The sequence below is a fragment of the Ranitomeya variabilis genome, chromosome 1 (assembly GCF_051348905.1).
Source record: "Ranitomeya variabilis isolate aRanVar5 chromosome 1, aRanVar5.hap1, whole genome shotgun sequence".
Lineage (NCBI taxonomy): Eukaryota > Metazoa > Chordata > Amphibia > Anura > Dendrobatidae > Ranitomeya > Ranitomeya variabilis.
In genome coordinates this window covers 846,273,500-846,300,122 of record NC_135232.1, presented here as the reverse complement: position 1 = coordinate 846,300,122, position 26,623 = coordinate 846,273,500, and the positions used below count along the sequence as shown (strand labels likewise).

Sequence of the window (26,623 nt, the reverse complement as noted above, 5' to 3'; positions counted from 1 at the left end):
AACACTGTCTGCCAGCACAATGAGGTGTCAGGTTACATCTCTTTTTTAACTCTATGCATAGGAAAATGGGAAAGAGCAGTGTTGAGCACTCAGCCCAGTGAAAAGCTATCAGACTTGTGCAGTTACAAGCAGGTGGAGCTGCAACATCAAGCAATTGATTTAGCTTTCTCCAAAGCTGAATTCACATACGTACAGCTCAGTACTGATGTTTATTGTCTTTCATAATGTTGATGCCACATGTGCTACAGAGAAAAGTAGAACTCACTTTGGTTCTGCTTGCTTTTTATGGGAAACATATGTTCCTGCTTAATATCACTGTACAATGCCATAATCAAGCAAAGCATCGTGCATTCAGTTTGGACATATTCAAATGTATCTTTTCCTATCTAGAAGAAAAGCAACATTTTTATTTTTTAATAACAAATGAGTGAACTAAGCATGTAACTTAACTTAAAGCACAAGCTGAAATTTAAACAAAGTGATAGGAAAAAAGTTTGTATATTTTTTAAGATTCTCTTCCTATCCATTGATCTGTACCCTAAGATATGCTGCTTTCTTTATGTCACCGTGCAAACTCAAAATCAAAGTCAACACTGTCTGCCAGCACAATGAGGTGTCAGGTTACATCTCTTTTTTAACTCTATGCATAGGAAAATGGGAAAGAGCAGTGTTGAGCACTCAGCCCAGTGAAAAGCTATCAGACTTGTGCAGTTACAAGCAGGTGGAGCTGCAACATCAAGCAATTGATTTAGCTTTCTCCAAAGCTGAATTCACATACGTACAGCTCAGTACTGATGTTTATTGTCTTTCATAATGTTGATGCCACATGTGCTACAGAGAAAAGTAGAACTCACTTTGGTTCTGCTTGCTTTTTATGGGAAACATATGTTCCTGCTTAATATCACTGTATAATGCCATAATCAAGCAAAGCATCGTGCATTCAGTTTGGACATATTCAAATGTATCTTTTCCTATCTAGAAGAAAAGCAACATTTTTATTTTTTAATAACAAATGAGTGAACTAAGCATGTAACTTAACTTAAAGCACAAGCTGAAATTTAAACAAAGTGATAGGATGAATTTTAAAAGACGCCTGAACAGGGACTTGAATCCTGGACCCTCAGATTAAAAGTCTGATGCTCTACCGACTGAGCTACCCAGGACCTCTCCACCAAAAAGTTTGTACATTTTTTAAGATTCTCTTCCTAGTCATCGATCTGTACCCTAAGATATGCTGCTTTCTTTATGTCACTGTGCAAACTCAAAATCAAAGTCAACACTGTCTGCCAGCACAATGAGGTGTCAGGTTACATCTCTTTTTTAACTCTATGCAAAGGAAAATAGGAAAGAGCAGTGTTGAGCACTCAGCCCAGTGAAAAGCTATCAGACTTGTGCAGTTACAAGCAGGTGGAGCTGCAACATCAAGCAATTGATTTAGCTTCCTCCAAAGCTGAATTCACATACGTACAGCTCAGTACTGATGTTTATTGTCTTTCATAATGTTGATGCCACATGTGCTACAGAGAAAAGTAGAGCTCACTTTGGTTCTGCTTGCTTTTTATGGGAAACATATGTTCCTGCTTAATATCACTGTACAATGCCATAATCAAGCAAAGCATCGTGCATTCAGTTTGGACATATTCAAATTTATCTTTTCCTATCTAGAAGAACAGCAAGATTTTTATTTTTAAATAACAAATGAGTGAACTAAGCATGTAACTTAACTTAAAGTACAAGCTGAAATTTAAACAAAGTGATAGGATGAAATTTAAAAGACGCCTGAACAGGGACTTGAACCCTGGACCCTCAGATTAAAAGTCTGATGCTCTACCGACTGAGCTACCCAGGCCCTCTCCAGAAAAAAGTTTGTACATTGTTTAAGATTCTCTTCCTATTCATCGATCTATACCCTAAGATATGCTGATTTCTTTATGTCTCTGTGCAAACTCAAAATCAAAGTCAACACTGTCTGCCAGCACAATGAGGTGTCAGGTTACATCTCTTTTTTAACTCTATGCATAGTAAAATGGGAAAGAGCAGTGTTGAGCACTCAGCCCAGTGAAAAGCTATCAGACTTGTGCAGTTACAAGCAGGTGGAGCTGCAACATCAAGCAATTGATTTAGCTTTCTCTAAAGCTGAATTCACATACGTACAGCTCAGTACTGATGTTTATTGTCTTTCATAATGTTGATGCCACATGTGCTACAGAGAAAAGTAGAACTCACTTTGGTTCTGCTTGCTTTTTATGGGAAACATATGTTCCTGCTTAATATCACTGTACAATGCCATAATCAAGCAAAGCATCGTGCATTCAGTTTGGACATATTCAAATGTATCTTTTCCTATCTAGAAGAAAAGCAACATTTTTATTTTTTAATAACAAATGAGTGAACTAAGCATGTAACTTAACTTAAAGCACAAGCTGAAATTTAAACAAAGTGATAGGATGAAATTTAAAAGATGCCTGAACAGGGACTTGAATCCTGGACCCTCAGATTAAAAGTCTGATTCTCTACCGAGTGAGCTACCCAAGCCCTCTCCAGAAACAAGTTTGTACACTTTTTAAGATTCTCTTCCTATTCATCGATCTGTACCCTAAGATATGCTGCTTTCTTTATGTCACTGTGCAAACTCAAAATCAAAGTCAACACTGTCTGCCAGCACAATGAGGTGTCAGGTTACATCTCTTTTTTAACTCTATGCATAGGAAAATGGGAAAGAGCAGTGTTGAGCACTCAGCCCAGTGAAAAGCTATCAGACTTGTGCAGTTACAAGCAGGTGGAGCTGCAACATCAAGCAATTGATTTAGCTTTCTCCAAAGCTGAATTCACATACGTACAGCTCAGTACTGATGTTTATTGTCTTTCATAATGTTGATGCCACATGTGCTTCAGAGAAAAGTAGAACTCACTTTGGTTCTGCTTGCTTTTTATGGGAAACATATGTTCCTGCTTAATATCACTGTACAATGCCATAATCAAGCAAAGCATCGTGCATTCAGTTTGGACATATTCAAATGTATCTTTTCCTATCTAGAAGAACAGCAAGATTTTTATTTTTAAATAACAAATGAGTGAACTAAGCATGTAACTTAACTTAAAGCACAAGCTGAAATTTAAACAAAGTGATAGGATGAAATTTAAAAGACGCCTGAACAGGGACATGAACCCTGGACCCTCAGATTAAAAGTCTGATGCTCTACCGACTGAGCTACCCAGGACCTCTCCAGAAAAAAGTTTGTACATTTTTTAAGATTCTCTTCCTATTCATCGATCTGTACCCTAAGATATGCTGCTTTCTTTATGTCACTGTGCAAACTCAAAATCAAGGTCAACACTGTCTGCCAGCACAATGAGGTGTCAGGTTACATCTCTTTTTTAACTCTATGCATAGGAAAATGGGAAAGAGCAGTGTTGAGCACTCAGCCCAGTGAAAAGCTATCAGACTTGTGCAGTTACAAGCAGGTGGAGCTGCAACATCAAGCAATTGATTTACCTTTCTCCAAAGCTGACTTCACATACGTACAGCTCAGTACTGATGTTTATTGTCTTTCATAATGTTGATGCCACATGTGCTACAGAGAAAAGTAGAACTCACTTTGGTTCTGCTTGCTTTTTATGGGAAACATATGTTCCTGCTTAATATCACTGTATAATGCCATAATCAAGCAAAGCATCGTGCATTCAGTTTGGACATATTCAAATGTATCTTTTCCTATCTAGAAGAAAAGCAACATTTTTATTTTTTAATAACAAATGAGTGAACTAAGCATGTAACTTAACTTAAAGCACAAGCTGAAATTTAAACAAAGTGATAGGATGAATTTTAAAAGACGCCTGAACAGGGACTTGAATCCTGGACCCTCAGATTAAAAGTCTGATGCTCTACCGACTGAGCTACCCAGGACCTCTCCACCAAAAAGTTTGTACATTTTTTAAGATTCTCTTCCTAGTCATCGATCTGTACCCTAAGATATGCTGCTTTCTTTATGTCACTGTGCAAACTCAAAATCAAAGTCAACACTGTCTGCCAGCACAATGAGGTGTCAGGTTACATCTCTTTTTTAACTCTATGCAAAGGAAAATAGGAAAGAGCAGTGTTGAGCACTCAGCCCAGTGAAAAGCTATCAGACTTGTGCAGTTACAAGCAGGTGGAGCTGCAACATCAAGCAATTGATTTAGCTTCCTCCAAAGCTGAATTCACATACGTACAGCTCAGTACTGATGTTTATTGTCTTTCATAATGTTGATGCCACATGTGCTACAGAGAAAAGTAGAGCTCACTTTGGTTCTGCTTGCTTTTTATGGGAAACATATGTTCCTGCTTAATATCACTGTACAATGCCATAATCAAGCAAAGCATCGTGCATTCAGTTTGGACATATTCAAATTTATCTTTTCCTATCTAGAAGAACAGCAAGATTTTTATTTTTAAATAACAAATGAGTGAACTAAGCATGTAACTTAACTTAAAGTACAAGCTGAAATTTAAACAAAGTGATAGGATGAAATTTAAAAGACGCCTGAACAGGGACTTGAACCCTGGACCCTCAGATTAAAAGTCTGATGCTCTACCGACTGAGCTACCCAGGCCCTCTCCAGAAAAAAGTTTGTACATTGTTTAAGATTCTCTTCCTATTCATCGATCTATACCCTAAGATATGCTGATTTCTTTATGTCTCTGTGCAAACTCAAAATCAAAGTCAACACTGTCTGCCAGCACAATGAGGTGTCAGGTTACATCTCTTTTTTAACTCTATGCATAGTAAAATGGGAAAGAGCAGTGTTGAGCACTCAGCCCAGTGAAAAGCTATCAGACTTGTGCAGTTACAAGCAGGTGGAGCTGCAACATCAAGCAATTGATTTAGCTTTCTCTAAAGCTGAATTCACATACGTACAGCTCAGTACTGATGTTTATTGTCTTTCATAATGTTGATGCCACATGTGCTACAGAGAAAAGTAGAACTCACTTTGGTTCTGCTTGCTTTTTATGGGAAACATATGTTCCTGCTTAATATCACTGTACAATGCCATAATCAAGCAAAGCATCGTGCATTCAGTTTGGACATATTCAAATGTATCTTTTCCTATCTAGAAGAAAAGCAACATTTTTATTTTTTAATAACAAATGAGTGAACTAAGCATGTAACTTAACTTAAAGCACAAGCTGAAATTTAAACAAAGTGATAGGATGAAATTTAAAAGATGCCTGAACAGGGACTTGAATCCTGGACCCTCAGATTAAAAGTCTGATTCTCTACCGAGTGAGCTACCCAAGCCCTCTCCAGAAACAAGTTTGTACACTTTTTAAGATTCTCTTCCTATTCATCGATCTGTACCCTAAGATATGCTGCTTTCTTTATGTCACTGTGCAAACTCAAAATCAAAGTCAACACTGTCTGCCAGCACAATGAGGTGTCAGGTTACATCTCTTTTTTAACTCTATGCATAGGAAAATGGGAAAGAGCAGTGTTGAGCACTCAGCCCAGTGAAAAGCTATCAGACTTGTGCAGTTACAAGCAGGTGGAGCTGCAACATCAAGCAATTGATTTAGCTTTCTCCAAAGCTGAATTCACATACGTACAGCTCAGTACTGATGTTTATTGTCTTTCATAATGTTGATGCCACATGTGCTTCAGAGAAAAGTAGAACTCACTTTGGTTCTGCTTGCTTTTTATGGGAAACATATGTTCCTGCTTAATATCACTGTACAATGCCATAATCAAGCAAAGCATCGTGCATTCAGTTTGGACATATTCAAATGTATCTTTTCCTATCTAGAAGAACAGCAAGATTTTTATTTTTAAATAACAAATGAGTGAACTAAGCATGTAACTTAACTTAAAGCACAAGCTGAAATTTAAACAAAGTGATAGGATGAAATTTAAAAGACGCCTGAACAGGGACATGAACCCTGGACCCTCAGATTAAAAGTCTGATGCTCTACCGACTGAGCTACCCAGGACCTCTCCAGAAAAAAGTTTGTACATTTTTTAAGATTCTCTTCCTATTCATCGATCTGTACCCTAAGATATGCTGCTTTCTTTATGTCACTGTGCAAACTCAAAATCAAGGTCAACACTGTCTGCCAGCACAATGAGGTGTCAGGTTACATCTCTTTTTTAACTCTATGCATAGGAAAATGGGAAAGAGCAGTGTTGAGCACTCAGCCCAGTGAAAAGCTATCAGACTTGTGCAGTTACAAGCAGGTGGAGCTGCAACATCAAGCAATTGATTTACCTTTCTCCAAAGCTGACTTCACATACGTACAGCTCAGTACTGATGTTTATTGTCTTTCATAATGTTGATGCCACATGTGCTACAGAGAAAAGTAGAACTCACTTTGGTTCTGCTTGCTTTTTATGGGAAACATATGTTCCTGCTTAATATCACTGTACAATGCTATAATCAAGCAAAGCATTGTGCATTCAGTTTGGACATATTCAAATGTATCTTTTCCTATCTAGAAGAAAAGCAACATTTTTATTTTTTAATAACAAATGAGTGAACTAAGCATGTAACTTAACTTAAAGTACAAGCTGAAATTTAAACAAAGTGATAGGATGAAATTTAAAAGATGCCTGAACAGGGACTTGAACCCTGGACCCTCAGATTAAAAGTCTGATGCTCTACCGACTGAGCTACCCAGGCCCTCTCCAGAAAAAAGTTTGTACATTGTTTAAGATTCTCTTCCTATTCATCGATCTATACCCTAAGATATGCTGATTTCTTTATGTCTCTGTGCAAACTCAAAATCAAAGTCAACACTGTCTGCCAGCACAATGAGGTGTCAGGTTACATCTCTTTTTTAACTCTATGCATAGGAAAACAGGAAAAAGCAGTGTTGAGCACTCAGCCCAGTGAAAAGCTATCAGACTTGTGCAGTTACAAGCAGGTGGAGCTGCAACATCAAGCAATTGATTTAGCTTTCTCCAAAGCTGAATTCACATACGTACAGCTCAGTACTGATGTTTATTGTCTTTCATAATGTTGATGCCACATGTGCTTCAGAGAAAAGTAGAACTCACTTTGGTTCTGCTTGCTTTTTATGGGAAACATATGTTCCTGCTTAATATCACTGTACAATGCCATAATCAAGCAAAGCATCGTGCATTCAGTTTGGACATATTCAAATTTATCTTTTCCTATCTAGAAGAACAGCAAGATTTTTATTTTTAAATAACAAATGAGTGAACTAAGCATGTAACTTAACTTAAAGTACAAGCTGAAATTTAAACAAAGTGATAGGATGAAATTTAAAAGATGCCTGAACAGGGACTTGAACCCTGGACCCTCAGATTAAAAGTCTGATGCTCTACCGACTGAGCTACCCAGGCCCTCTCCAGAAAAAAGTTTGTACATTGTTTAAGATTCTCTTCCTATTCATCGATCTATACCCTAAGATATGCTGATTTCTTTATGTCTCTGTGCAAACTCAAAATCAAAGTCAACACTGTCTGCCAGCACAATGAGGTGTCAGGTTACATCTCTTTTTTAACTCTATGCATAGTAAAATGGGAAAGAGCAGTGTTGAGCACTCAGCCCAGTGAAAAGCTATCAGACTTGTGCAGTTACAAGCAGGTGGAGCTGCAACATCAAGCAATTGATTTAGCTTTCTCTAAAGCTGAATTCACATACGTACAGCTCAGTACTGATGTTTATTGTCTTTCATAATGTTGATGCCACATGTGCTACAGAGAAAAGTAGAACTCACTTTGGTTCTGCTTGCTTTTTATGGGAAACATATGTTCCTGCTTAATATCACTGTACAATGCCATAATCAAGCAAAGCATCGTGCATTCAGTTTGGACATATTCAAATGTATCTTTTCCTATCTAGAAGAAAAGCAACATTTTTATTTTTTAATAACAAATGAGTGAACTAAGCATGTAACTTAACTTAAAGCACAAGCTGAAATTTAAACAAAGTGATAGGATGAAATTTAAAAGATGCCTGAACAGGGACTTGAATCCTGGACCCTCAGATTAAAAGTCTGATTCTCTACCGAGTGAGCTACCCAAGCCCTCTCCAGAAACAAGTTTGTACACTTTTTAAGATTCTCTTCCTATTCATCGATCTGTACCCTAAGATATGCTGCTTTCTTTATGTCACTGTGCAAACTCAAAATCAAAGTCAACACTGTCTGCCAGCACAATGAGGTGTCAGGTTACATCTCTTTTTTAACTCTATGCATAGGAAAATGGGAAAGAGCAGTGTTGAGCACTCAGCCCAGTGAAAAGCTATCAGACTTGTGCAGTTACAAGCAGGTGGAGCTGCAACATCAAGCAATTGATTTAGCTTTCTCCAAAGCTGAATTCACATACGTACAGCTCAGTACTGATGTTTATTGTCTTTCATAATGTTGATGCCACATGTGCTTCAGAGAAAAGTAGAACTCACTTTGGTTCTGCTTGCTTTTTATGGGAAACATATGTTCCTGCTTAATATCACTGTACAATGCCATAATCAAGCAAAGCATCGTGCATTCAGTTTGGACATATTCAAATGTATCTTTTCCTATCTAGAAGAACAGCAAGATTTTTATTTTTAAATAACAAATGAGTGAACTAAGCATGTAACTTAACTTAAAGCACAAGCTGAAATTTAAACAAAGTGATAGGATGAAATTTAAAAGACGCCTGAACAGGGACATGAACCCTGGACCCTCAGATTAAAAGTCTGATGCTCTACCGACTGAGCTACCCAGGACCTCTCCAGAAAAAAGTTTGTACATTTTTTAAGATTCTCTTCCTATTCATCGATCTGTACCCTAAGATATGCTGCTTTCTTTATGTCACTGTGCAAACTCAAAATCAAGGTCAACACTGTCTGCCAGCACAATGAGGTGTCAGGTTACATCTCTTTTTTAACTCTATGCATAGGAAAATGGGAAAGAGCAGTGTTGAGCACTCAGCCCAGTGAAAAGCTATCAGACTTGTGCAGTTACAAGCAGGTGGAGCTGCAACATCAAGCAATTGATTTACCTTTCTCCAAAGCTGAATTCACATACGTACAGCTCAGTACTGATGTTTATTGTCTTTCATAATGTTGATGCCACATGTGCTACAGAGAAAAGTAGAACTCACTTTGGTTCTGCTTGCTTTTTATGGGAAACATATGTTCCTGCTTAATATCACTGTACAATGCAAAAATCAAGCAAAGCATCGTGCATTCAGTTTGGACATAATCAAATGTATCTTTTCCTATCTAGAAGAAAAGCAACATTTTTATTTTTTAATAACAAATGAGTGAACTAAGCATGTAACTTAACTTAAAGTACAAGCTGAAATTTAAACAAAGTGATAGGATGAAATTTAAAAGACGCCTGAACAGGGACTTGATCCCTGGACCCTCAGATTAAAAGTCTGATGCTCTACCGACTGAGCCACCCAGGCCCTCTCCAGAAAAAAGTTTGTACATTTTTTAAGATTCTCTTCCTATTCATCGATCTGTACCCTAAGATATGCTGCTTTCTTTATGTCACTGTGCAAACTCAAAATCAAAGTCAACACTGTCTGCCAGCACAATGAGGTGTCAGGTTACATCTCATTTTTAACTCTATGCATAGGAAAACAGGAAAAAGCAGTGTTGAGCACTCAGCCCAGTGAAAAGCTATCAGACTTGTGCAGTTACAAGCAGGTGGAGCTGCAACATCAAGCAATTGATTTACCTTTCTCCAAAGCTGAATTCACATACGTACAGCTCAGTACTGATGTTTATTGTCTTTCATAATGTTGATGCCACATGTGCTACAGAGAAAAGTAGAACTCACTTTGGTTCTGCTTGCTTTTTATGGGAAACATATGTTCCTGCTTAATATCACTGTACAATGCCATAATCAAGCAAAGCATCGTGCATTCAGTTTGGACATATTCAAATTTATCTTTTCCTATCTAGAAGAACAGCAAGATTTTTATTTTTAAATAACAAATGAGTGAACTAAGCATGTAACTTAACTTAAAGTACAAGCTGAAATTTAAACAAAGTGATAGGATGAAATTTAAAAGATGCCTGAACAGGGACTTGAACCCTGGACCCTCAGATTAAAAGTCTGATGCTCTACCGACTGAGCTACCCAGGCCCTCTCCAGAAAAAAGTTTGTACATTGTTTAAGATTCTCTTCCTATTCATCGATCTATACCCTAAGATATGCTGATTTCTTTATGTCTCTGTGCAAACTCAAAATCAAAGTCAACACTGTCTGCCAGCACAATGAGGTGTCAGGTTACATCTCTTTTTTAACTCTATGCATAGTAAAATGGGAAAGAGCAGTGTTGAGCACTCAGCCCAGTGAAAAGCTATCAGACTTGTGCAGTTACAAGCAGGTGGAGCTGCAACATCAAGCAATTGATTTAGCTTTCTCTAAAGCTGAATTCACATACGTACAGCTCAGTACTGATGTTTATTGTCTTTCATAATGTTGATGCCACATGTGCTACAGAGAAAAGTAGAACTCACTTTGGTTCTGCTTGCTTTTTATGGGAAACATATGTTCCTGCTTAATATCACTGTACAATGCCATAATCAAGCAAAGCATCGTGCATTCAGTTTGGACATATTCAAATGTATCTTTTCCTATCTAGAAGAAAAGCAACATTTTTATTTTTTAATAACAAATGAGTGAACTAAGCATGTAACTTAACTTAAAGCACAAGCTGAAATTTAAACAAAGTGATAGGATGAAATTTAAAAGATGCCTGAACAGGGACTTGAATCCTGGACCCTCAGATTAAAAGTCTGATTCTCTACCGAGTGAGCTACCCAAGCCCTCTCCAGAAACAAGTTTGTACACTTTTTAAGATTCTCTTCCTATTCATCGATCTGTACCCTAAGATATGCTGCTTTCTTTATGTCACTGTGCAAACTCAAAATCAAAGTCAACACTGTCTGCCAGCACAATGAGGTGTCAGGTTACATCTCTTTTTTAACTCTATGCATAGGAAAATGGGAAAGAGCAGTGTTGAGCACTCAGCCCAGTGAAAAGCTATCAGACTTGTGCAGTTACAAGCAGGTGGAGCTGCAACATCAAGCAATTGATTTAGCTTTCTCCAAAGCTGAATTCACATACGTACAGCTCAGTACTGATGTTTATTGTCTTTCATAATGTTGATGCCACATGTGCTTCAGAGAAAAGTAGAACTCACTTTGGTTCTGCTTGCTTTTTATGGGAAACATATGTTCCTGCTTAATATCACTGTACAATGCCATAATCAAGCAAAGCATCGTGCATTCAGTTTGGACATATTCAAATGTATCTTTTCCTATCTAGAAGAACAGCAAGATTTTTATTTTTAAATAACAAATGAGTGAACTAAGCATGTAACTTAACTTAAAGCACAAGCTGAAATTTAAACAAAGTGATAGGATGAAATTTAAAAGACGCCTGAACAGGGACATGAACCCTGGACCCTCAGATTAAAAGTCTGATGCTCTACCGACTGAGCTACCCAGGACCTCTCCAGAAAAAAGTTTGTACATTTTTTAAGATTCTCTTCCTATTCATCGATCTGTACCCTAAGATATGCTGCTTTCTTTATGTCACTGTGCAAACTCAAAATCAAGGTCAACACTGTCTGCCAGCACAATGAGGTGTCAGGTTACATCTCTTTTTTAACTCTATGCATAGGAAAATGGGAAAGAGCAGTGTTGAGCACTCAGCCCAGTGAAAAGCTATCAGACTTGTGCAGTTACAAGCAGGTGGAGCTGCAACATCAAGCAATTGATTTACCTTTCTCCAAAGCTGAATTCACATACGTACAGCTCAGTACTGATGTTTATTGTCTTTCATAATGTTGATGCCACATGTGCTACAGAGAAAAGTAGAACTCACTTTGGTTCTGCTTGCTTTTTATGGGAAACATATGTTCCTGCTTAATATCACTGTACAATGCAAAAATCAAGCAAAGCATCGTGCATTCAGTTTGGACATAATCAAATGTATCTTTTCCTATCTAGAAGAAAAGCAACATTTTTATTTTTTAATAACAAATGAGTGAACTAAGCATGTAACTTAACTTAAAGTACAAGCTGAAATTTAAACAAAGTGATAGGATGAAATTTAAAAGACGCCTGAACAGGGACTTGATCCCTGGACCCTCAGATTAAAAGTCTGATGCTCTACCGACTGAGCCACCCAGGCCCTCTCCAGAAAAAAGTTTGTACATTTTTTAAGATTCTCTTCCTATTCATCGATCTGTACCCTAAGATATGCTGCTTTCTTTATGTCACTGTGCAAACTCAAAATCAAAGTCAACACTGTCTGCCAGCACAATGAGGTGTCAGGTTACATCTCATTTTTAACTCTATGCATAGGAAAACAGGAAAAAGCAGTGTTGAGCACTCAGCCCAGTGAAAAGCTATCAGACTTGTGCAGTTACAAGCAGGTGGAGCTGCAACATCAAGCAATTGATTTACCTTTCTCCAAAGCTGAATTCACATACGTACAGCTCAGTACTGATGTTTATTGTCTTTCATAATGTTGATGCCACATGTGCTACAGAGAAAAGTAGAACTCACTTTGGTTCTGCTTGCTTTTTATGGGAAACATATGTTCCTGCTTAATATCACTGTACAATGCAAAAATCAAGCAAAGCATCGTGCATTCAGTTTGGACATAATCAAATGTATCTTTTCCTATCTAGAAGAAAAGCAACATTTTTATTTTTTAATAACAAATGAGTGAACTAAGCATGTAACTTAACTTAAAGTACAAGCTGAAATTTAAACAAAGTGATAGGATGAAATTTAAAAGACGCCTGAACAGGGACTTGAACCCTGGACCCTCAGAATAAAAGTCTGATGCTCTACCGACTGAGCCACCCAGGCCCTCTCCAGAAAAAAGTTTGTACATTTTTTAAGATTCTCTTCCTATTCATCGATCTGTACCCTAAGATATGCTGCTTTCTTTATGTCACTGTGGAAACTCAAAATCAAAGTCAACACTGTCTGCCAGCACAATGAGGTGTCAGGTTACATCTCTTTTTTAACTCTATGCATAGGAAAATGGGAAAGAGCAGTGTTGAGCACTCAGCCCAGTGAATAGCTATCAGACTTGTGCAGTTACAAGCAGGTGGAGCTGCAACATCAAGCAATTGATTTAGCTTTCTCCAAAGCTGAATTCACATACGTACAGCTCAGTACTGATGTTTATTGTCTTTCATAATGTTGATGCCACATGTGCTACAGAGAAAAGTAGAACTCACTTTGGTTCTGCTTGCTTTTTATGGGAAACATATGTTCCTGCTTAATATCACTGTACAATGCCATAATCAAGCAAAGCATCGTGCATTCAGTTTGGACATATTCAAATGTATCTTTTCCTATCTAGAAGAAAAGCAACATTTTTATTTTTTAATAACAAATGAGTGAACTAAGCATGTAACTTAACTTAAAGTACAAGCTGAAATTTAAACAAAGTGATAGGATGAAATTTAAAAGACGCCTGAACAGGGACTTGAACCCTGGACCCTCAGATTAAAAGTCTGATGCTCTACCGACTGAGATACCCAGGCCCCCTCCAGAAAAAAGTTTGTACATTTTTTAAGATTCTCCTCCTATTCATCGATCTGTACACTAAGATATGCTGCTTTCTTTATGTCACTGTGCAAACTCAAAATCAAAGTCAACACTGTCTGCCAGCACAATGAGGTGTCAGGTTACATCTCTTTTTTAACTCTATGCATAGGAAAATGGGAAAGAGCAGTGTTGAGCACTCAGCCCAGTGAAAAGCTATCAGACTTGTGCAGTTACAAGCAGGTGGAGCTGCAACATCAAGCAATTGATTTAGCTTTCTCCAAAGCTGAATTCACATACGTACAGCTCAGTACTGATGTTTATTGTCTTTCACAATGTTGATGCCACATGTGCTACAGAGAAAAGTAGAACTCACTTTGGTTCTGCTTGCTTTTTATGGGAAACATATGTTCCTGCTTAATATCACTGTACAATGCCAAAATCAAGCAAAGCATCGTGCATTCAGTTTGGACATATTCAAATGTATCTTTTCCTATCTAGAAGAAAAGCAACATTTTTATTTTTTAATAACAAATGAGTGAACTAAGCATGTAACTTAACTTAAAGCACAAGCTGAAATTTAAACAAAGTGATAGGATGAAATTTAAAAGACGCCTGAACAGGGACTTGAACCCTGGACCCTCAGATTAAAAGTCTGATGCTCTACCGACTGAGCTACCCAGGCCCTCTCCAGAAAAAAGTTTGTACATTTTTTAAGATTCTCTTCCTATTCATCGATCTGTACCCTAAGATATGCTGCTTTCTTTATGTCACTGTGCAAACTCAAAATCAAAGTCAACACTGCCAGCACAATGAGGTGTCAGGTTACATCTCTTTTTTAACTCTATGCATAGGAAAATGGGAAAGAGCAGTGTTGAGCACTCAGCCCAGTGAAAAGCTATCAGACTTGTGCTGTTACAAGCAGGTGGAGCTGCAACATCAAGCAATTGATTTAGCTTTCTCCAAAGCTGAATTCACATACGTACAGCTCAGTACTGATGTTTATTGTCTTTCATAATGTTGATGCCACATGTGCTACAGAGAAAAGTAGAACTCACTTTGGTTCTGCTTGCTTTTTATGGGAAACATATGTTCCTGCTTAATATCACTGTACAATGCCAAAATCAAGCAAAGCATCGTGCATTCAGTTTGGACATATTCAAATGTATCTTTTCCTATCTAGAAGAAAAGCAACATTTTTATTTTTTAATAACAAATGAGTGAACTAAGCATGTAACTTAACTTAAAGCACAAGCTGAAATTTAAACAAAGTGATAGGATGAAATTTAAAAGACGCCTGAACAGGGACTTGAACCCTGGACCCTCAGATTAAAAGTCTGATGCTCTACCGACTGAGATACCCAGGCCCTCTCCAGAAAAAAGTTTGTACATTTTTTAAGATTCTCTTCCTATTCATCGATCTGTACCCTAAGATATGCTGCTTTCTTTATGTCACTGTGCAAACTCAAAATCAAAGTCAACACTGTCTGCCAGCACAATGAGGTGTCAGGTTACATCTCTTTTTTAACTCTATGCATAGGAAAATGGGAAAGAGCAGTGTTGAGCACTCAGCCCAGTGAAAAGCTATCAGACTTGTGCAGTTACAAGCAGGTGGAGCTGCAACATCAAGCAATTGATTTAGCTTTCTCCAAAGCTGAATTCACATACGTACAGCTCAGTACTGATGTTTATTGTCTTTCATAATGTTGATGCCACATGTGCTACAGAGAAAAGTAGAACTCACTTTGGTTCTGCTTGCTTTTTATGGGAAACATATGTTCCTGCTTAATATCACTCTACAATGCCATAATCAAGCAAAGCATCGTGCATTCAGTTTGGACATATTCAAATGTATCTTTTCCTATCTAGAAGAAAAGCAACATTTTTATTTTTTAATAACAAATGAGTGAACTAAGCATGTAACTTAACTTAAAGTACAAGCTGAAATTTAAACAAAGTGATAGGATGAAATTTAAAAGACGCCTGAACAGGGACTTGAACCCTGGACCCTCAGATTAAAAGTCTGATGCTCTACCGACTGAGATACCCAGGCCCCCTCCAGAAAAAAGTTTGTACATTTTTTAAGATTCTCCTCCTATTCATCGATCTGTACACTTAAGGTACCTTCACACGAAACGACATTATAACGATATCGCTAGCAATCCGTGACGTTGCAGCGTCCTCGCTAGCGATATCGTTTCGTTTGACACGCAGCAGCGATCAGGATCCTGCTGTGATGTCGCTGGTCGCTGAATAAAGTCCAGAACTTTATTTGGTCGTCCGATCGCTGTGTATCGTTGTGTTTGAAAGCAAAAGCAACGATACCAGCGATATTTTACACTGGTAACCAGGGTAAACATCGGGTTACTAAGCGCAGGGCCGCGCTTAGTTACCCGATGTTTACCCTGGTTACTAGCGTAAAATGTAAAAAAAACAAACAGCACATACTCACATTGCGTCCCCTGCAGTCTGCTTCCTCCTCTGACTCAGCGCCGCAAAGTGAAAGTGAAAGCATCACAGCGGTGACGTCACCGCTCTGCTCTCACTGTACGGCGCTCAGTCAGTCAGGAAGTGGACGCAGGGGGACGTGAATGTAAGTATGTGCTGTTTGTTTTTTTTAGATTTTACGCTGGTAACCAGGGTAAACATCGGGTTACTAAGCGCGGCCCTGCGCTTAGTTACCCGATGTTTACCCTGGTTACCAGGGGACCTCGGCATAGTTGATCGCTGGAGAGCGGTCTGTGTGACAGCTCTCCAGCGACCAAACAGCGACGCTGCAGCGATCGACATCGTTGTCGCTATCGCTGCAGCGTCGCTTCGTGTGAAGGTACCTTAAGATATGCTGCTTTCTTTATGTCACTGTGCAAACTCAAAATCAAAGTCAACACTGTCTGCCAGCACAATGAGGTGTCAGGTTACATCTCTTTTTTAACTCTATGCATAGGAAAATGGGAAAGAGCAGTGTTGAGCACTCAGCCCAGTGAAAAGCTATCAGACTTGTGCAGTTACAAGCAGGTGGAGCTGCAACATCAAGCAATTCATTTAGCTTTCTCCAAAGCTGAATTCACATACGTACAGCTCAGTACTGATGTTTATTGTCTTTCATAATGTTGATGCCACATGTGCTACAGAGAAAAGTAGAACTCACTTTGGTTCTGCTTGCTTTTTATGGGAAACATATGTTCCTGCTTAATATCACTGTACAATGCCAAAATCAAGCAAAGCATCGTGCATTCAGTTTGGACATATTCAAATGTATCTTTTCCTATCTAGAAGAAAAGCAACATTTTTATTTTTTAATAACAAATGAGTGAACTAAGCATGTAACTTAACTTAAAGCACAAGCTGAAATTTAAACAAAGTGATAGGATGAAATGAAAATGACGCCTGAACAGGGATTAAAAGTTTGATGCTCTACCGACTGAGCTACCCAGGCCCTCTCCAGAAAAAAGTTTGTACATTTGTTAAGATTCTCTTCCTATTCATCGATCTGTACCCTAAGATATGCTGCTTTCTTTATGTCACTGTGCAAACTCAAAATCAAAGTCAACACTGTCTGCCAGCACAATGAGGTGTCAGGTTACATCTCTTTTTTAACTCTATGCATAGGAAAATGGGAAAGAGCAGTGTTGAGCACTCAGCCCAGTGAAAAGCTATCAGACTTGTGCAGTTACAAGCAGGTGGAGCTGCAACATCAAGCAATTGATTTAGCTTTCTCCAAAGCTGAATTCACATACGTACAGCTCAGTACTGATGTTTATTGTCTTTCATAATGTTGATGCCACAAGTGCTACAGAGAAAAGTAGAACTCACTTTGGTTCTGCTTGCTTTTTATGGGAAACATATGTTCCTGCTTAATATCACTGTACAATGCAAAAATCAAGCAAAGCATCGTGCATTCAGTTTGGACATAATCAAATGTATCTTTTCCTATCTAGAAGAAAAGCAACATTTTTATTTTTTAATAACAAATGAGTGAACTAGGCATGTAACTTATCTTAAAGTACAAGCTGAAATTTAAACAAAGTGATAGGATGAAATTTAAAAGACGCCTGAACAGGGACTTGAACCCTGGACCCTCAGATTAAAAGTCTGATGCTCTACCGACTGAGATACCCAGGCCCTCTCCAGAAATAACTTTGTACATTTTTTAAGATTCTCTTCCTATTCATCGATCTGTACCCTAAGATATGCTGCTTTCTTTATGTCACTGTGCAAACTCAAAATCAAAGTCAACACTGTCTGCCAGCACAATGAGGTGTCAGGTTACATCTCTTTTTTAACTCTATGCATAGGAAAATGGGAAAGAGCAGTGTTGAGCACTCAGCCCAGTGAAAAGCTATCAGACTTGTGCAGTTACAAGCAGGTGGAGCTGCAACATCAAGCAATTGATTTAGCTTTCTCCAAAGCTGAATTCACATACGTACAGCTCAGTACTGATGTTTATTGTCTTTCATAATGTTGATGCCACAAGTGCTACAGAGAAAAGTAGAACTCACTTTGGTTCTGCTTGCTTTTTATGGGAAACATATGTTCCTGCTTAATATCACTGTACAATGCCAAAATCAAGCAAAGCATCGTGCATTCAGTTTGGACATATTCAAATGTATCTTTTCCTATCTAGAAGAAAAGCAACATTTTTATTTTTTAATAACAAATGAGTGAACTAAGCATGTAACTTAACTTAAAGCACAAGCTGAAATTTAAACAATGTGATAGGATGAAATTTAAAAGACGCCTGAACAGGGACTTGAACCCTGGACCCTCAGATTAAAAGTCTGATGCTCTACCGACTGAGCTACCCAGGCCCTCTCCAGAAAAAAGTTTGTACATTTTTTAAGATTCTCTTCCTATTCATCGATCTGTACCCTAAGATATGCTGCTTTCTTTATGTCACTGTGCAAACTCAAAATCAAAGTCAACACTGCCAGCACAATGAGGTGTCAGGTTACATCTCTTTTTTAACTCTATGCATAGGAAAATGGGAAAGAGCAGTGTTGAGCACTCAGCCCAGTGAAAAGCTATCAGACTTGTGCAGTTACAAGCAGGTGGAGCTGCAACATCAAGCAATTGATTTAGCTTTCTCCAAAGCTGAATTCACATACGTACAGCTCAGTACTGATGTTTATTGTCTTTCATAATGTTGATGCCACATGTGCTACAGAGAAAAGTAGAACTCACTGTGGTTCTGCTTGCTTTTTATGGGAAACATATGTTCCTGCTTAATATCACTGTACAATGCCAAAATCAAGCAAAGCATCGTGCATTCAGTTTGGACATATTCAAATGTATCTTTTCCTATCTAGAAGAAAAGCAACATTTTTATTTTTTAATAACAAATGAGTGAACTAAGCATGTAACTTAACTTAAAGCACAAGCTGAAATTTAAACAAAGTGATAGGATGAAATTTAAAAGACGCCTGAACAGGGACTTGAACCCTGGACCCTCAGATTAAAAGTCTGATGCTCTACCGACTGAGCTACCCAGGCCCTCTCCAGAAAAAAGTTTGTACATTTTTTAAGATTCTCTTCCTATTCATCGATCTGTACCCTAAGATATGCTGCTTTCTTTATGTCACTGTGCAAACTCAAAATCAAAGTCAACTCTGCCAGCACAATGAGGTGTCAGGTTACATCTCTTTTTTAACTCTATGCATAGGAAAATGGGAAAGAGCAGTGTTGAGCACTCAGCCCAGTGAAAAGCTATCAGACTTGTGCAGTTACAAGCAGGTGGAGCTGCAACATCAAGCAATTGATTTAGCTTTCTCCAAAGCTGAATTCACATACGTACAGCTCAGTACTGATGTTTATTGTCTTTCATAATGTTGATGCCACATGTGCTACAGAGAAAAGTAGAACTCACTGTGGTTCTGCTTGCTTTTTATGGGAAACATATGTTCCTGCTTAATATCACTGTACAATGCCAAAATCAAGCAAAGCATCGTGCATTCAGTTTGGACATATTCAAATGTATCTTTTCCTATCTAGAAGAAAAGCAACATTTTTATTTTTTAATAACAAATGAGTGAACTAAGCATGTAACTTAACTTAAAGCACAAGCTGAAATTTAAACAAAGTGATAGGATGAAATTTAAAAGACGCCTGAACAGGGACTTGAACCCTGGACCCTCAGATTAAAAGTCTGATGCTCTACCGACTGAGCTATCCAGGCCCTCTCCAGAAAAAAGTTTGTACATTTTTTAAGATTCTCTTCCTATTCATCGATCTGTACCCTAAGATATGCTGCTTTCTTTATGTCACTGTGCAAACTCAAAATCAAAGTCAACACTGCCAGCACAATGAGGTGTCAGGTTACATCTCTTTTTTAACTCTATGCATAGGAAAATGGGAAAGAGCAGTGTTGAGCACTCAGCCCAGTGAAAAGCTATCAGACTTGTGCAGTTACAAGCAGGTGGAGCTGCAACATCAAGCAATTGATTTAGCTTTCTCCAAAGCTGAATTCACATACGTACAGCTCAGTACTGATGTTTATTGTCTTTCATAATGTTGATGCCACATGTGCTTCAGAGAAAAGTAGAACTCACTTTGGTTCTGCTTGCTTTTTATGGGAAACATATGTTCCTGCTTAATATCACTGTACAATGCCAAAATCAAGCAAAGCATCGTGCATTCAGTTTGGACATATTCAAATGTATCTTTTCCTATCTAGAAGAAAAGCAACATTTTTATTTTTTAATAACAAATGAGTGAACTAAGCATGTAACTTAACTTAAAGCACAAGCTGAAATTTAAACAAAGTGATAGGATGAAATTTAAAAGACGCCTGAACAGGGACTTGAACCCTGGACCCTCAGATTAAAAGTCTGATGCTCTACCGACTGAGCTACCCAGGCCCTCTCCAGAAAAAAGTTTGTACATTTTTTAAGATTCTCTTCCTATTCATCGATCTGTACCCTAAGATATGCTGCTTTCTTTATGTCACTGTGCAAACTCAAAATCAAAGTCAACTCTGCCAGCACAATGAGGTGTCAGGTTACATCTCTTTTTTAACTCTATGCATAGGAAAATGGGAAAGAGCAGTGTTGAGCACTCAGCCCAGTGAAAAGCTATCAGACTTGTGCAGTTACAAGCAGGTGGAGCTGCAACATCAAGCAATTGATTTAGCTTTCTCCAAAGCTGAATTCACATACGTACAGCTCAGTACTGATGTTTATTGTCTTTCATAATGTTGATGCCACATGTGCTACAGAGAAAAGTAGAACTCACTGTGGTTCTGCTTGCTTTTTATGGGAAACATATGTTCCTGCTTAATATCACTGTACAATGCCAAAATCAAGCAAAGCATCGTGCATTCAGTTTGGACATATTCAAATGTATCTTTTCCTATCTAGAAGAAAAGCAACATTTTTATTTTTTAATAACAAATGAGTGAACTAAGCATGTAACTTAACTTAAAGCACAAGCTGAAATTTAAACAAAGTGATAGGATGAAATTTAAAAGACGCCTGAACAGGGACTTGAACCCTGGACCCTCAGATTAAAAGTCTGATGCTCTACCGACTGAGCTATCCAGGCCCTCTCCAGAAAAAAGTTTGTACATTTTTTAAGATTCTCTTCCTATTCATCGATCTGTACCCTAAGATATGCTGCTTTCTTTATGTCACTGTGCAAACTCAAAATCAAAGTCAACACTGCCAGCACAATGAGGTGTCAGGTTACATCTCTTTTTTAACTCTATGCATAGGAAAATGGGAAAGAGCAGTGTTGAGCACTCAGCCCAGTGAAAAGCTATCAGACTTGTGCAGTTACAAGCAGGTGGAGCTGCAACATCAAGCAATTGATTTAGCTTTCTCCAAAGCTGAATTCACATACGTACAGCTCAGTACTGATGTTTATTGTCTTTCATAATGTTGATGCCACATGTGCTACAGAGAAAAGTAGAACTCACTTTGGTTCTGCTTGCTTTTTATGGGAAACATATGTTCCTGCTTAATATCACTGTACAATGCCAAAATCAAGCAAAGCATCGTGCATTCAGTTTGGACATATTCAAATGTATCTTGTCCTATCTAGAAGAAAAGCAACATTTTTATTTTTTAATAACAAATGAGTGAACTAAGCATGTAACTTAACTTAAAGCACAAGCTGAAATTTAAACAAAGTGATAGGATGAAATTTAAAAGACGCCTGAACAGGGACTTGAACCCTGGACCCTCAGATTAAAAGTCTGATGCTCTACCGACTGAGCTACCCAGGCCCTCTCCAGAAAAAAGTTTGTACATTTTTTAAGATTCTCTTCCTATTCATCGATCTGTACCCTAAGATATGCTGCTTTCTTTATGTCACTGTGCAAACTCAAAATCAAAGTCAACACTGCCAGCACAATGAGGTGTCAGGTTACATCTCTTTTTTAACTCTATGCATAGGAAAATGGGAAAGAGCAGTGTTGAGCACTCAGCCCAGTGAAAAGCTATCAGACTTGTGCAGTTACAAGCAGGTGGAGCTGCAACATCAAGCAATTGATTTAGCTTTCTCCAAAGCTGAATTCACATACGTACAGCTCAGTACTGATGTTTATTGTCTTTCATAATGTTGATGCCACATGTGCTACAGAGAAAAGTAGAACTCACTGTGGTTCTGCTTGCTTTTTATGGGAAACATATGTTCCTGCTTAATATCACTGTACAATGCCAAAATCAAGCAAAGCATCGTGCATTCAGTTTGGACATATTCAAATGTATCTTTTCCTATCTAGAAGAAAAGCAACATTTTTATTTTTTAATAACAAATGAGTGAACTAAGCATGTAACTTAACTTAAAGCACAAGCTGAAATTTAAACAAAGTGATAGGATGAAATTTAAAAGACGCCTGAACAGGGACTTGAACCCTGGACCCTCAGATTAAAAGTCTGATGCTCTACCGACTGAGATACCCAGGCCCTCTCCAGAAAAAAGTTTGTACATTTTTTAAGATTCTCTTCCTATTCATCGATCTGTACCCTAAGATATGCTGCTTTCTTTATGTCACTGTGCAAACTCAAAATCAAAGTCAACACTGTCTGCCAGCACAATGAGGTGTCAGGTTACATCTCTTTTTTAACTCTATGCATAGGAAAATGGGAAAGAGCAGTGTTGAGCACTCAGCCCAGTGAAAAGCTATCAGACTTGTGCTGTTACAAGCAGGTGGAGCTGCAACATCAAGCAATTGATTTAGCTTTCTCCAAAGCTGAATTCACATACGTACAGCTCAGTACTGATGTTTATTGTCTTTCATAATGTTGATGCCACATGTGCTACAGAGAAAAGTAGAACTCACTTTGGTTCTGCTTGCTTTTTATGGGAAACATATGTTCCTGCTTAATATCACTGTACAATGCCAAAATCAAGCAAAGCATCGTGCATTCAGTTTGGACATATTCAAATGTATCTTTTCCTATCTAGAAGAAAAGCAACATTTTTATTTTTTAATAACAAATGAGTGAACTAAGCATGTAACTTAACTTAAAGCACAAGCTGAAATTTAAACAAAGTGATAGGATGAAATTTAAAAGACGCCTGAACAGGGACTTGAACCCTGGACCCTCAGATTAAAAGTCTGATGCTCTACCGACTGAGCTACCCAGGCCCTCTCCAGAAAAAAGTTTGTACATTTTTTTTCCTATTCATCGACCTGTACCCTAAGATATGCTGCTTTCTTTATGTCACTGTGCAAACTCAAAATCAAAGTCAACACTGTCTGCCAGCACAATGAGGTGTCAGGTTACATCTCTTTTTTAACTCTATGCATAGGAAAATGGGAAAGAGCAGTGTTGAGCACTCAGCCCAGTGAAAAGCTATCAGACTTGTGCAGTTACAAGCAGGTGGAGCTGCAACATCAAGCAATTGATTTAGCTTTCTCCAAAGCTGAATTCACATACGTACAGCTCAGTACTGATGTTTATTGTCTTTCATAATGTTGATGCCACATGTGCTACAGAGAAAAGTAGAACTCACTGTGGTTCTGCTTGCTTTTTATGGGAAACATATGTTCCTGCTTAATATCACTGTACAATGCCAAAATCAAGCAAAGCATCGTGCATTCAGTTTGGACATATTCAAATGTATCTTTTCCTATCTAGAAGAAAAGCAACATTTTTATTTTTTAATAACAAATGAGTGAACTAAGCATGTAACTTAACTTAAAGCACAAGCTGAAATTTAAACAAAGTGATAGGATGAAATTTAAAAGACGCCTGAACAGGGACTTGAACCCTGGACCCTCAGATTAAAAGTCTGATGCTCTACCGACTGAGATACCCAGGCCCTCTCCAGAAAAACGTTTGTACATTTTTTAAGATTCTCTTCCTATTCATCGATCTGTACCCTAAGATATGCTGCTTTCTTTATGTCACTGTGCAAACTCAAAATCAAAGTCAACACTGTCTGCCAGCACAATGAGGTGTCAGGTTACATCTCTTTTTTAACTCTATGCATAGGAAAATGGGAAAGAGCAGTGTTGAGCACTCAGCCCAGTGAAAAGCTATCAGACTTGTGCTGTTACAAGCAGGTGGAGCTGCAACATCAAGCAATTGATTTAGCTTTCTCCAAAGCTGAATTCACATACGTACAGCTCAGTACTGATGTTTATTGTCTTTCATAATGTTGATGCCACATGTGCTACAGAGAAAAGTAGAACTCACTTTGGTTCTGCTTGCTTTTTATGGGAAACATATGTTCCTGCTTAATATCACTGTACAATGCCAAAATCAAGCAAAGCATCGTGCATTCAGTTTGGACATATTCAAATGTATCTTTTCCTATCTAGAAGAAAAGCAACATTTTTATTTTTTAATAACAAATGAGTGAACTAAGCATGTAACTTAACTTAAAGCACAAGCTGAAATTTAAACAATGTGATAGGATGAAATTTAAAAGACGCCTGAACAGGGACTTGAACCCTGGACCCTCAGATTAAAAGTCTGATGCTCTACCGACTGAGCTACCCAGGCCCTCTCCAGAAAAAAGTTTGTACATTTTTTAAGATTCTCTTCCTATTCATCGATCTGTACCCTAAGATATGCTGCTTTCTTTATGTCACTGTGCAAACTCAAAATCAAAGTCAACACTGCCAGCACAATGAGGTGTCAGGTTACATCTCTTTTTTAACTCTATGCATAGGAAAATGGGAAAGAGCAGTGTTGAGCACTCAGCCCAGTGAAAAGCTATCAGACTTGTGCAGTTACAAGCAGGTGGAGCTGCAACATCAAGCAATTGATTTAGCTTTCTCCAAAGCTGAATTCACATACGTACAGCTCAGTACTGATGTTTATTGTCTTTCATAATGTTGATGCCACATGTGCTACAGAGAAAAGTAGAACTCACTGTGGTTCTGCTTGCTTTTTATGGGAAACATATGTTCCTGCTTAATATCACTGTACAATGCCAAAATCAAGCAAAGCATCGTGCATTCAGTTTGGACATATTCAAATGTATCTTTTCCTATCTAGAAGAAAAGCAACATTTTTATTTTTTAATAACAAATGAGTGAACTAAGCATGTAACTTAACTTAAAGCACAAGCTGAAATTTAAACAAAGTGATAGGATGAAATTTAAAAGACGCCTGAACAGGGACTTGAACCCTGGACCCTCAGATTAAAAGTCTGATGCTCTACCGACTGAGCTATCCAGGCCCTCTCCAGAAAAAAGTTTGTACATTTTTTAAGATTCTCTTCCTATTCATCGATCTGTACCCTAAGATATGCTGCTTTCTTTATGTCACTGTGCAAACTCAAAATCAAAGTCAACACTGCCAGCACAATGAGGTGTCAGGTTACATCTCTTTTTTAACTCTATGCATAGGAAAATGGGAAAGAGCAGTGTTGAGCACTCAGCCCAGTGAAAAGCTATCAGACTTGTGCAGTTACAAGCAGGTGGAGCTGCAACATCAAGCAATTGATTTAGCTTTCTCCAAAGCTGAATTCACATACGTACAGCTCAGTACTGATGTTTATTGTCTTTCATAATGTTGATGCCACATGTGCTACAGAGAAAAGTAGAACTCACTTTGGTTCTGCTTGCTTTTTATGGGAAACATATGTTCCTGCTTAATATCACTGTACAATGCCAAAATCAAGCAAAGCATCGTGCATTCAGTTTGGACATATTCAAATGTATCTTTTCCTATCTAGAAGAAAAGCAACATTTTTATTTTTTTAATAACAAATGAGTGAACTAAGCATGTAACTTAACTTAAAGCACAAGCTGAAATTTAAACAAAGTGATAGGATGAAATTTAAAAGACGCCTGAACAGGGACTTGAACCCTGGACCCTCAGATTAAAAGTCTGATGCTCTACCGACTGAGCTACCCAGGCCCTCTCCAGAAAAAAGTTTGTACATTTTTTAAGATTCTCTTCCTATTCATCGATCTGTACCCTAAGATATGCTGCTTTCTTTATGTCACTGTGCAAACTCAAAATCAAAGTCAACACTGCCAGCACAATGAGGTGTCAGGTTACATCTCTTTTTTAACTCTATGCATAGGAAAATGGGAAAGAGCAGTGTTGAGCACTCAGCCCAGTGAAAAGCTATCAGACTTGTGCTGTTACAAGCAGGTGGAGCTGCAACATCAAGCAATTGATTTAGCTTTCTCCAAAGCTGAATTCACATACGTACAGCTCAGTACTGATGTTTATTGTCTTTCATAATGTTGATGCCACATGTGCTACAGAGAAAAGTAGAACTCACTTTGGTTCTGCTTGCTTTTTATGGGAAACATATGTTCCTGCTTAATATCACTGTACAATGCCAAAATCAAGCAAAGCATCGTGCATTCAGTTTGGACATATTCAAATGTATCTTTTCCTATCTAGAAGAAAAGCAACATTTTTATTTTTTAATAACAAATGAGTGAACTAAGCATGTAACTTAACTTAAAGCACAAGCTGAAATTTAAACAAAGTGATAGGATGAAATTTAAAAGACGCCTGAACAGGGACTTGAACCCTGGACCCTCAGATTAAAAGTCTGATGCTCTACCGACTGAGCTACCCAGGCCCTCTCCAGAAAAAAGTTTGTACATTTTTTTTCCTATTCATCGACCTGTACCCTAAGATATGCTGCTTTCTTTATGTCACTGTGCAAACTCAAAATCAAAGTCAACACTGTCTGC

At 38.1% G+C, this 26,623-nt stretch overlaps 17 non-coding genes across 17 annotated transcripts; all 17 read right to left on the bottom strand.

Annotated features, from left to right (window-relative positions):
* Positions 1–1,776: 1,776 nt before the first annotated feature.
* TRNAK-UUU (transfer RNA lysine (anticodon UUU)) lies at positions 1,777–1,849 on the bottom strand. Its single transcript has one exon. It is a non-coding gene; the product is annotated as a tRNA-Lys (tRNA).
* Positions 1,850–4,520: 2,671 nt separating this feature from the next.
* TRNAK-UUU (transfer RNA lysine (anticodon UUU)) lies at positions 4,521–4,593 on the bottom strand. Its single transcript has one exon. It is a non-coding gene; the product is annotated as a tRNA-Lys (tRNA).
* A 1,985-nt stretch (positions 4,594–6,578) lies between these two features.
* Positions 6,579–6,651, bottom strand: TRNAK-UUU (transfer RNA lysine (anticodon UUU)). The gene has a single exon. It is a non-coding gene; the product is annotated as a tRNA-Lys (tRNA).
* A 613-nt stretch (positions 6,652–7,264) lies between these two features.
* On the bottom strand, positions 7,265–7,337 carry TRNAK-UUU (transfer RNA lysine (anticodon UUU)). Its single transcript has one exon. It is a non-coding gene; the product is annotated as a tRNA-Lys (tRNA).
* Positions 7,338–10,008: 2,671 nt separating this feature from the next.
* On the bottom strand, positions 10,009–10,081 carry TRNAK-UUU (transfer RNA lysine (anticodon UUU)). Its single transcript has one exon. It is a non-coding gene; the product is annotated as a tRNA-Lys (tRNA).
* Positions 10,082–14,124: 4,043 nt separating this feature from the next.
* Positions 14,125–14,197, bottom strand: TRNAK-UUU (transfer RNA lysine (anticodon UUU)). The gene has a single exon. It is a non-coding gene; the product is annotated as a tRNA-Lys (tRNA).
* Positions 14,198–18,247: 4,050 nt separating this feature from the next.
* On the bottom strand, positions 18,248–18,320 carry TRNAK-UUU (transfer RNA lysine (anticodon UUU)). Its single transcript has one exon. It is a non-coding gene; the product is annotated as a tRNA-Lys (tRNA).
* Positions 18,321–18,929: 609 nt separating this feature from the next.
* On the bottom strand, positions 18,930–19,002 carry TRNAK-UUU (transfer RNA lysine (anticodon UUU)). The gene has a single exon. It is a non-coding gene; the product is annotated as a tRNA-Lys (tRNA).
* Positions 19,003–19,611: 609 nt separating this feature from the next.
* TRNAK-UUU (transfer RNA lysine (anticodon UUU)) lies at positions 19,612–19,684 on the bottom strand. The gene has a single exon. It is a non-coding gene; the product is annotated as a tRNA-Lys (tRNA).
* Positions 19,685–20,293: 609 nt separating this feature from the next.
* TRNAK-UUU (transfer RNA lysine (anticodon UUU)) lies at positions 20,294–20,366 on the bottom strand. Its single transcript has one exon. It is a non-coding gene; the product is annotated as a tRNA-Lys (tRNA).
* Positions 20,367–20,975: 609 nt separating this feature from the next.
* On the bottom strand, positions 20,976–21,048 carry TRNAK-UUU (transfer RNA lysine (anticodon UUU)). The gene has a single exon. It is a non-coding gene; the product is annotated as a tRNA-Lys (tRNA).
* A 609-nt stretch (positions 21,049–21,657) lies between these two features.
* Positions 21,658–21,730, bottom strand: TRNAK-UUU (transfer RNA lysine (anticodon UUU)). The gene has a single exon. It is a non-coding gene; the product is annotated as a tRNA-Lys (tRNA).
* Positions 21,731–23,025: 1,295 nt separating this feature from the next.
* Positions 23,026–23,098, bottom strand: TRNAK-UUU (transfer RNA lysine (anticodon UUU)). Its single transcript has one exon. It is a non-coding gene; the product is annotated as a tRNA-Lys (tRNA).
* Positions 23,099–24,388: 1,290 nt separating this feature from the next.
* Positions 24,389–24,461, bottom strand: TRNAK-UUU (transfer RNA lysine (anticodon UUU)). The gene has a single exon. It is a non-coding gene; the product is annotated as a tRNA-Lys (tRNA).
* Positions 24,462–25,070: 609 nt separating this feature from the next.
* TRNAK-UUU (transfer RNA lysine (anticodon UUU)) lies at positions 25,071–25,143 on the bottom strand. Its single transcript has one exon. It is a non-coding gene; the product is annotated as a tRNA-Lys (tRNA).
* Positions 25,144–25,753: 610 nt separating this feature from the next.
* TRNAK-UUU (transfer RNA lysine (anticodon UUU)) lies at positions 25,754–25,826 on the bottom strand. The gene has a single exon. It is a non-coding gene; the product is annotated as a tRNA-Lys (tRNA).
* A 609-nt stretch (positions 25,827–26,435) lies between these two features.
* On the bottom strand, positions 26,436–26,508 carry TRNAK-UUU (transfer RNA lysine (anticodon UUU)). Its single transcript has one exon. It is a non-coding gene; the product is annotated as a tRNA-Lys (tRNA).
* Positions 26,509–26,623: the final 115 nt, after the last annotated feature.